Genomic DNA, 11,070 nt, shown 5'->3' on the forward strand with positions numbered 1-11,070 from the left:
AGTGCAAACATTAGTATGTCAGGTGTCACACGCCTTCAGTATCTCCATTTTACAAAGAACATTGCTGAGACCTAAGAGGCCCCAAAGATCCCAAAGCGCATGCTTTAACCTGGCTTCCTGTTTCCTTCCGCTTTTGAGCCTCACCACAAACCTCAGAGGAAGGAGACCCCCTCCTTTGAAAGCCTGTGGCTTACATTCTGTGCTCTTAACCAGATAGGTGACGAGGTCCAGATTCTCCTGGCCATATTTTTTTTTTTTTTTTTTTTTTTTTTGTCTTGTATGTTTGTCTTGTCTCTGTGTGTAAGCTTACGGGTAGGTGCCCAGCTTTACAAGAACAATGCCTTGCTGTTCTTGGAAATAAAAGAGACACAGGCTTGCTCTGTGGTGGTGCTGTGGTGGTGATGTTACTCTTCTGTGATTTTCATTCAGTCTCCGGAGCAGGTCCTCCCCAGATTGCCCTCCCTCCACCCCAGCTCCTCGGTCCATTCAAAACAGACTCACCTTTGAGCTTTGAAACTCGCCTGTCTGCAAACCTTTCTTTACTCAACCCGGCCCAGACAGGGTCACTGCTCTTTATTCTGTGTGTTCTCTTCTCTTACTGGTTTTTTGTTTGTTTGTTTATCTAACTAAAACAACAACAATTAAAAAAAAAACCTTTTGTCTTGAAGAAGGTCTTCAGTCTCACCAAGGCAAATGAGGACAGAATTTTGAGAAGTCCAAAAAGCCTTCGATGAAATCCAACATAAATTCACAATTAAAAAAAAAACTATAGAAGGTTCTTATCTTGCCAGGCACACCTGTGATCCCAGCGCTTGGAAGGCTGAGGCAAGATTGCCATGAGTTCAAGGACAGCCTGAACTACATAGCAACACCCTGTTGCAAAAACTTAAAAAGGGAATTTAGCTCAGTGGTGCAGCGCCTACCGGGCAAGTGTGAGGTCCTGAGTTTGAATGCCAGTACCCAAAATAAACCTTAAAGAAAAGGACCTTATAAAAGTCATTTATGATAAACTAATAGCCAGCAGCCAACTATTAAGTAGGAAAAAGCTGAAAGCTTTCCTTTAAAATCAGAAACAAGACTAGGATGGTCATCATCACCATTACTGCTCAATATACTTCTTGAAATATTAGCCACAACAATCAGGCAAGAAAAAAAATAAAGGACATGTGTAGGAAAGGAAGAAGTCAAGTTATCATTATTTGCAGATGACATAATCCTCTGCAGAAGCAGCCCCAAAAGACTCAGAATTAATAACCAAATTCAGCAGTGTAGCAGGGTACAAAGTCAACACAGAAAAATCAGTAACATTTCTGTACACCAATAAGAAACTTATGGAGAAAGAAATTAAGGAAACAACACTTTTCACAATAGCATCAAGAAAAATTAAATACCTATCAAGTAACTTAACCAAGGAAGTGAAAGAGCTTTATAAAAAAAACCCTACAATACTCTGAAAAAAGAAGATAAAAGAGGATATCAGAAAAAAGGCAGATATCTTCTGTTCCCGGATGGGCAGAACCAGTGTGGGCAAAATGGCCATGCTTCCAGAACTGATGTTCAGACTTAACACAATCCCAATCAAAGTGCCAGTAACATTCCTTACAGAACTAGAGAAAGCAACCCTAAAATTCATACAGAACCAGAAGAGACCTAGACTAGCAAAGTAATCGTGTGCAATAAGAGCAAGCTAGGAAAACCAATAATTTTGGAGTTTATTTGTACTACAAAGATACAGTGATATCAGGCTGGGGATTTAGCTCAGCGCCATAAGCCCCTGCCTTGCAAGCAGGTGGTCGTGAGTTCCATCCCCGGTACCAAACAAAACAAAAAAAGATACAGTTCTATAAATAATAGATATGTAAATCAGTGGAACAGAATAAAAGATACAAAACAACATTCTAAGCACTAAGCACATTCAGCTACCTGACCTTTGGCAAAGGGACCAAAAACATATGCTGGAGGAAAGATAACCTGTTTAACAAATAGCACTGTGGAAACTGGTTCTCCACATGCAGAAGATTGACTGTAGACCCGTATCAGTCACCACATACTAGACTAAGAACAAAATGGGTCAAAGACATAGACATTGAAACAGGAACACTTAATCTGCTGAAAGCTAAGATAGGTAAAACTCTTGAAGATGTAGGCGTAGGAGAGAACTTTATAGACAGACCTCAGCTGCATCAGACATAACACCAAGAATTAACAAATGAGAGCATACCAAATTAAAAAGTGTCTGCATGGCAAAGGAAACAATCAACAGCGTTAAAAAACAATCTATAGAATGGGGGGAAAGTTTTCCAGTATTCCTCAGGCAGGCGACTATTTCTAGAATGTGTAAAAAACTCAAAAGAATTAGGCCTGCCAAAATAAAAGACTCAATCAAAATATGGATAACTAAAATGAACAGACACTTCTCTGAAAAAGAAACACAGATGGCCAGTGAAAAACGTTCAGCATCTCTGGCCATTAGAGAAATGCAAATTAAAACAACACCGAGGGCCAGGCACAGTGGTGCATGCCTGTAATCCTAGCACTTGGGAGGTGGAGGCAGGAGGATCATCTTGAGTTCATGAGTTCAGGGCCAGCCTGGGCTCCATACTCAGTTCAAGGCCAACCAGTACAACCATTGTGGAAATCAGTATGAAGATTTCCTCAAAAAACTGAAACTAGAAACCCCACTCAACCCAGCGATTCCCCTCTGAGGTATCTTCCCCCAAAGAGTTAAGTCATCACGTTGTAGTGACACGTGCACACTCGTGTTTATAGCGGCATAATTCACAACAGCTAATCCCGTGCACACTCGTGTTTATAGCGGCATAATTCACAACAGCTAAATCTTGCAAGTGGCCTACACATCTATCACCAGATGAATGGGTAAAGAAAATATGGTAATAAAAATGGCCATGGATTTAGCTCAACGGTGTAAGCACCTGTCCAGTAAGTGTGAGGTCATGAGTTCAATCCCCAGCACCAAAAATAAACAAATAAAAATGGGCATCTGAGATGAATACACACTTCTCAGATAAAGAAATACAAATGTCAAAAAATATGAAAAGATATTCAACATCATTGGTCACTCAAGAAATGCTAATTAAAGCAGGCTGAGATTTCATCTCACCCCAGAAAGAAGGGGTTATCATCAAGAAATCAACTAATAACGAATGCGGGAGGGGTTGGGAGGGGAAAGGAACCTTTCTCCACTGTTGGTGGGAGTGTAGACTGGTGCAACCACTGTGGAAATAAGTGTGGAGAGTCCTCAAAAAACTAGAATTAGAGATCCCATTCGACCCTGCTATTCCCTTTCTGGATATTATCCCAGAAGAATTAAAAACATCATAGCACAGCAATATATATGCACCACTGTTTATAACAGCAGAATTTATAATAGCTATATCTTGCAAACAACCCAAATACCCATCAACCAAGGAGTGAATAAAACAGATATGGTATTTTTATACAATGGAATACTACTCAGCTATAAAGAAGGACAAACTCAAAGTTTGTATAGATAAATGGATGCAACTTGAGATCATACTCATAAAATAAATCAAAACTGAAATAAATCAGACTCACACACAGAAACATCATATTTTCTAGTGTAAGAGACTGAAAAAGTAAATAAGATTCAAAATGTACAATAGATACTGTGAAAGGGGAAAAAACTGCCCAAAACTCACAGCGATTCTCCTGCCTCACCCTCCTGAATGTTGTGATTACAAACAACAGAAATGGGGGAAAGGAGAAGAGCAGGAACAAGAAAAGTATAGAGAGATATAAACACAAAGAAGGCTAAGAGAGCTATACTACTAAATTCTATGAATTTATTGAAAAATAGTTTGTGCTTATATTGTTTGATCAATTTTTAGTGCTTATATCTTGTAATCTGATGGACTGACAATATGCAATATATGAACCGTTGTTAATTTCATGTTACCTTGTTTTGAAATTCTCTATCATCGTTTTTAGTGTTTTGCTCTTTAAAATAAAATGTGATATTTGCACACAATGGAGCCCTAGTCTGCCACGAGGAAGGGCACGCCTGAGTCCCTCGTACAGAAAGGGGTGCAGCTTGAGATCATAATGTTACATGAAATGGATCTGACACACGACTTTAAATACCATGTGGTTTCTCAAAATATACATAAAGAGTGAAATAAAAGATAGATAACAGAAAAAAGAGAGGCAGAGGGAGCAGGAAAGAACGGTAGGGGAAAACCCAGCCAGAGGGAAGAGGGGTTTGGAGATGTCAAATGAATTGAGATTTTTTTCATGAGTAATGTAACCAATAAATACTGTAAATACGCACTAATAAAAGAAGAAATTCTGAGGCATGCATGGCACTTGGATGGGCAGAAGTTACATCTTTTTATCCACTACTCTCTAAATAAAATTTAGCATTTTACTTGATTATGAATATAGGCAGCAAGTAGAAATCACAGGTAGCTGGGGGTGGTGGCACATGCCTGTAACATCAGCACTCAAGAGGCTGAGACAGGAGGATCAATGTAAGGTCAAGGCCAGCCAGAGCTACAAAGTGAGTTCAAGGCCAGCCCGCACTATAAAGCGAGCCCTTGTCTTTAAAAAAAATCACAGATTGATCAGTATCACACTACAGTTTTCTGGGGGTATCCGACAAGGTTAGTTACTACAGCTCTGATAGTCGTATTAGACTATCAGTAAGAAGCACAAAGTTACTATATCATAATATTTTTAGTACTTTGACATCTGTGTTTAAATTGTTTTCATTGCATGCATTAAAAGTTCATCCCAGTGTATTTTAAATATTATTCTGAGAAGGGTTGCTAGGTTTCACTAGATGCCCAAGGGGCCTATGGAAAGAATCTGTCCTGCCACAGAGTAGCCCTGGATTTTGGGTGTGAACTCTTCCCAGGGGAAAGAGGGGGCAGAGTGGTCCTGTCCAGAGCACTGAGAGCTGGAGACATTCTGTGATCATCTTTTTGTTTTTCTTTCTCTGAGACAGAATTTCACTATGTAGTTCATGCTGGCCTTAAACTCAGAGAGATTCTCCTGCCTCAGCCTCCTGAATGCTGTGATTACGATTGTACACCATCACTCCTGGCCCCATGATCACTTATTGGGTACCTACTTGGGCACTGAAAGCTGAGGGGGGAGGCCTGGGAGCTCTGGGGAAGTTACTGGAGGTACCCCGAGACCACCCAGAGGTACAGGAGGGTAGAGAAGGAAGTAAGTTAGACTCACAGGTGGCCAAGCAGAGGCCGGAAGAGTTGGAGGATTTGGCAGAAGTGGTACCTGAACTCGAAGAATTTCAGTTGAGCTGTGGCAGATGCACAAATGAGAGGGCTGGAAAATAGTTCTGTGGGCTCAGAGGAGCTAAAGTGAGATGCTGTACACACTGCTTTCTGTATCTAAGATGGGTAGGGAGGGCTACCTAATAAAGTGCCTTCCAGTGAGGGGACCAACCATCTCTGTTCCTTGGGGCTGAGAGGGTTCCCCTCAACCTGGGGCTTTTAGTACCAAATCCCAGCAGGTCCCAAGCAAATAAGATGCGTTGGTCCCCCTCCTTTGAGCCTATCTAAGTCAGTAGTACTGTTTGCATGTTAACCATCATCCTGATTTTTTCACATGTTTCTTAAGCAAACCAGAAAGCCCATAAACACATAGAGCACCAGGGGAAGGCACCGCCCACAGTTCCACCCTGCAGCCCTCTCTGGCACCTGAGCTCAGTCCTGCTGCCAGGGAGAATCAACGCATCCCCCAACCCCAGCCCCAGGCTGCACTTTCTAGAACATTCCCATCAGGTTTCTTCATGGGGAAAGAGGGCAGTAAAACATGATGGTACAGGGGAAAGGGAGTGGCCACAGGGCTCGCTCGTGATGCTGCAGGTGAGATGAATCCTCCCAGCAGCACAGGGGATTCTTGAGATGCCCCATCTTTCCTCTCCACAAGAACAATCATGACAACATCAGCCAAAAAAAAAGAGTTGGCACAAAGGGTGACTTGCTCATTTGGGCCCAGCGGCACGTTGCAAGACCTCACCTTCACAGGCACCTCGGGGCTTACACACGGCTTAAGCTGGCGGTTGGCTGGACCATTGCTGTGGGTGGTTTTGCCTTCCTTGAACAGGGCGTGGATTCCCAAAGTCAGGGCGCCAGAGCGTCCCGCTGGCTGTCCCGATGGTGCTGATCTTGGTGAACAGGCTGGGGAGGACCCACATGCTTCCAGGGAGGAGGTGTTGGCCTCGTACAACTGGCCTGGGCCAGCACCATGCATTCTGTGGTGAGGAGCAGGGGATCCCCGGCCCGGCTCCATCCTGTGTTACGCAGCTGACCTGCAGCAAGCTACTCAAACCTCTGTGCCTCAGTCTCCCCAGGTGTGGTCCACAGGGTTGCTGTGCAGACTGAACAGGGATACACTGTGAAGCACTGTCAGGAGCCAATATCCCTCAAACCCAGAGTGTGTGCCAAGCTCGTAGGTGATGGCTCGAGCCCCATGTGACAGGCACCATGAAGTCTGCAGGGTTGATGGAGTCTCAGGAAGGCCACACCGGCCCACCACAGGTGGGCTCCATCCTGATTCCCACAGGACTTTGAGTGTCTCCCTCAGCCCAGCTCTCTCACTAAAAATGCATGCAAAGACCCTTCTTGCAGATGGGGAAACTGAGGTTCACAGGGAGGAAAGGGCCCATCCATGAACACACAGCTCATGACACAACCGACCTTGAATTCAGCCTTGACTTCCCAGGAGGTCTCTTTCTGGCTGTAGCTCCTTCCACAGCATCTCAGACGGGACCGAGGACTGACTACCGCAGTGACTCCAGCCACCCACAGCGCGTGGAGTTATACAGTGTGAATACATTGCAACTGATCTCTTCCCTTCTGCTGCAGATGGACGTCCTGCAGATGGACATCTGGGCCCTCCAGGGCCCTTGGAGGTAAACTGCTGGACCTTTCTATGCTTTTTTTTTTCTTTTTTTTTCTTTTTCCTTTTTACTGGTACCAGGGATCAAACTCACGACTGCCTGCTTGCAAGGCAGGCGCTTATGCCGCTGAGCTAAATCCCCAGTCCCTCTATGCTTTTTCTTTTTTGCAAACTTATGCACTAGTCCTCTTGGGTCCAGGCCTGGAGATGGCATCCCTGTGTCATCGGAATGAGCTTGTTTAGCTCCAGTGCATACCACCCGACAGGGTTCCAAATGGCCACTCGGTGTTATGCCCTGCCAACAGGGCAGGAGGGTTCCGGTTACCCACCCCCCTGCCTGAGAGCAGTACCGTCCTCCCACCAGCACATCCTTCCAGAGGCCTTCAACAAGGGCAGGACCACTTTTGTTCTCAGGGTAGCCTTTATCTCTCTGTAACGTATATTCCAGCTCACCGTCCTCATTTCTCACAGGGAGGCATTTCAAGGGAGGAAAGGATACCCCTACATGACCCTTACCTCCAGCTCTGTCAGGCAGATGCCAGCCCCAACCAACCTGGCCCTGAGACACTCCAATTTCAGCCCCTCCCCATACAGCGAGAAGTCTCCCCCACCATGTCCCTTAATTCATTTGAAGGCCAATGCTTAACATGATTGGATGACATAGATGCTGGCTTCTTGGAGCCTCGACTTCCCCATCTGTAAAATGGGAATGATACCTCTGCTTCATAGAGTCGTGATAAGAGCTAAATAAAGGCTATACAATAAGTCCTTGGGAGGGTACCTGGCAGAGAGGAAGTGCTGCCTCAGGGTGGTTTTACCAGGTCCCTGAAAGCCCACAGCCCTCTCTCAGGGGAGACAGCCTGTCCTGCCTCTTCTTATCTTCAATCAGAAAGCTTATCAAGTGCCCAATGGCATCTCTGACCTCGAGGAAGAACAGGTGCCTGAACCTTCTCTCTCCTGCGCATGTGCATCTCACCTATCTTCACCCACCTGCTCCGGTCAGATCGGACAGACGTGGTTTTGGGACACTTAACTGGTGCCAGGCATTGAGCACTTTTTATGCATTGTGTCATTCTATGTTAATCCATTTGAGAGAGGATCATCAGTCCCATTCTACAGATGGAGAGCCTGAGGCCAGGAAGGGAGAAGCAGGTGACCAAGGGAAGCTTGTTTCCTTCATTCCAGAGCCTGGAGCTCACACTGCAAAATCTCGAGCCAGTCCTGCATGGATGCTGTATGGGTCACACCCATCTCAGGGCACAGGAAGACTGCAGCTGCATAGGGGACCGAGTGAGTGAGTTGTTACCAAGGAATCCCGGGAGCTCCAGAGGCCACAGGGCTGGGCAGGGGCCTCCCCACTCCGCAGGGTCCCCCTCAAAGGCTGGCTCTGCTCTACATTAGAAGTCAAGCTGGTTACACCCCACTGATCCTCTTCCAGCTTCTGGTTTGCACATGGCTTTGCTATGGGTCAAGGGAAACGCTCTGAGCAAAGCAGGACAGCTCCTCTGTGGCCTGTGGTCCTATTTCCACTGAAACGAAGGTCCCAGCGACACAGACATCTTTCTCCTGGGAGGTGAGGTAACAGAGGGTGGGTCAAAGGCCCTCTTCCCGGAGGCCGCCCTGCCAGCCACGAAGGAAGGAAGAATGCTCTGAGCTCATCCCGGGCCTGCTGACAGAAATGGCTCCCTAATTGTCCTCGCACAGCTTGGAAATTACTCACCACTGGAAGTCACCATGTCAGCAGGTGGCTTCCCAGACTGCAATGTCACAATCCCATAGGCCTCAAGAGGCTTCCTGGGTCTCCACCTGTCCTCCACCTGCCAGCCCGACTCGAAACAGATCCTAGGGACCCGTAAGTGCCCAGCACCTGATGGTTGACTCAATATATCTTGGCACATCTGTAAGCTGGAACACTGAGGGCTGCCCACGGGGTCACAGTCTACCCTCATTGGCATGGCTAGAGAGCCTGCGCTTGTCACCGAATTGAAAAGGCACAGTATAAAGCACAGAGGGGAGGGTGTTGGGGACGTAGCTCAGTGGTGCAGTGCTCCTACTAAGGACCTGGGTTTGATTCCCAGCACTGCAAAAAAAAAAAAAAAAAAAAAAAAAAAAAAAAAAGAGTCATGCATCTTAAGAGGTGTGTTTGTTTTATAACTGTGGACTTGTCTACATGTATATGCATAGAAAAAGTTGAGAACGGTATCTCAAGAGTTCAGCAGATGAATTTTTTACTTCCTGAAACCCCTTTGGTTCATGAATAACAAAATGCTCTGACATGATGTCACGTAATTCTCACGAGACTATGAGATTGGTAAAAGCCTGCGCCCTTTTACAACAAGCAGCTATTACTTTAATAAGGAGAAAAATGAAAAAAGCTATTTCTACTTTCCAATCCCCACCATATTTCTTGAGTATGAATGTACATGAGACACCTGAAAGGGGGGCTCTGGCGCTTGGCTCCAAGAAGATCTCAGCCCCAGGCACCTAAATAGCCAGACACCTCACGTCTGGTGCGTGAACCTGGAGGGGCTTCAGGCAGAGGAAGTGTTAAGAGAACCCGGAGCAGGATGTGGCGCTGGGGCAGTGAGGCAAAGACTAACTGAGCACCTGTGACTGCCTTTGCCCTGAGCGCCTTCTCCCATTTCAGGCTCAGGCTGCCCTGAGGGGGCAGAGCATCCACAGTGGTGCTCATGAGGAAATCCAGGCTCTTCCAGCCTCACTGGTTTCCCCAGGGTTATGAGGACCCAGCTCTGACCTCCAAAGTCCATGTGGTCTCTCCTGTCCCCCACCCCACCCTACTCCCATCAAGCAGGTAATATCAAACACAAGCAGCTTGAGAGTCTGGATTTCAACACCAGGGCAAGCAACAGAAAGTGATTCTCTCCCTGCACCTGTCTTCCCCCTTAAGGTTTCTGTGAGGACCCTGAGAAGCCCCAGGTGCTTCAGAGCAGAAGCAGCAGAGATGGTCCTGGGCACCTGGAAACGCGCTCCCACCTCACCCCGGGAGTGCAGGGTCTGACAGAGGCTGCTAGGGCTCTGGGTCCCGGGCTCAGGAACCTGGGTTTGCATCCCTTCTCTGGTGCTTAGCAGCTGGGAGACCCAGGACACCAGGAGAAGGAAAAGATTGCCTTCCAAAGAGGGCTAGACACCGTGACTGCCTGTAACAACCGCTCAGCCCAGGCGGCTGTCATCAGCCCCAATTTTTAACCTCATCTTGAGCTGCTATGGTTGGGAGCTAAAGGTGGAGTTTCGACACCACCCAAGATCATCTTCCCTTCCAGTCTGTGCTTCCCTGGCAGAGCTTCCCGCCCTTCCGGAGAACATCCCTCTGGCGGAGTCTCCACCCCTATGGCCACCTGTGACGCCACCCGCTTCCTCCCACTGAGATGCCAGGAGATGAGGCTGGTGGCCTTACAACTACTCCCAGAGCTGTTTTCATATAAAAGAGCCCTTTAAAACACCCAAAGGCGAGGATTGGATTCTGGGAATCTCAGGAAATATTTGCAGCACAAAATAACACTGTTAATAAAACTAATGACGATTTGTTAGATACCTCAAAGGTGCTGGGCGTTGATCTGAATCCATTACACGAATTCCTATGCTTCACTGTCTCATTTCACAGAGTGAGAAACTGAGGCTGAGGTGGCTTAAGTGAGGCGAACGTTGCACAGCCATTGTCGGGTGGTAGGGTCAGGATCGTGACTCCCCCATACAAGCCGAAGTCCCTGCCCTCCTTGTCCCCTATCTGTCTCTGATTTGCTGTTCCTAGATGCAGTGGGTGGAGATGCATGGACCTTTACCCCTGCCCTGAAAACCAAAAGCTCCCTACCTCCTGGGCAGCCATGGTGAACCTCTCCCCAGCGGACAGAACGCTCCCACGGGAACTTCTGGCCTCCTTTGGAGACGACCTCTGGTGTGTCTGGGGGGACAAATTCACCTGGCCAGATGCCAGGAGTCCCCCAACCCCAGCCCCCCTCTTTTGCTGGTAGAAAATAGTCTTCCAGGGACATTTCACTGTGCCAGGTCACAGGCAGGATTGTGACATCTGTCTTGGGGAGCTTGCTGCAGGGGACAGCTCATCTTCTGTGACCTGGACATTGGTCACCTACCTGGAGTCCAGACCCACTCCCTGTGTCTACCCCTCACTGCCTCGGCTGAAAGGTGGCC

The 11,070-nt window shown here is 47.0% G+C and overlaps 1 protein-coding gene across 1 annotated transcript in view; it reads right to left on the reverse strand.

Annotated features, from left to right (window-relative positions):
* Positions 1-10,834, reverse strand: part of Iffo2 (intermediate filament family orphan 2) — a 52,994-nt gene extending 42,160 nt beyond the window's left edge. The window contains exon 1 of the mRNA XM_063235623.1: positions 10,733-10,834. The gene's annotated coding sequence lies outside the window, so the exon portion shown is untranslated. The remainder of the gene's footprint in view (positions 1-10,732) is intronic.
* Positions 10,835-11,070: the final 236 nt, after the last annotated feature.

Source organism: Cavia porcellus, unplaced genomic scaffold (genome assembly GCF_034190915.1).
Source record: "Cavia porcellus strain 051 isolate PalLab524CR breed Dunkin Hartley unplaced genomic scaffold, mCavPor4.1 scaffold_25, whole genome shotgun sequence".
In the NCBI taxonomy this organism is placed as follows: domain Eukaryota; kingdom Metazoa; phylum Chordata; class Mammalia; order Rodentia; family Caviidae; genus Cavia; species Cavia porcellus.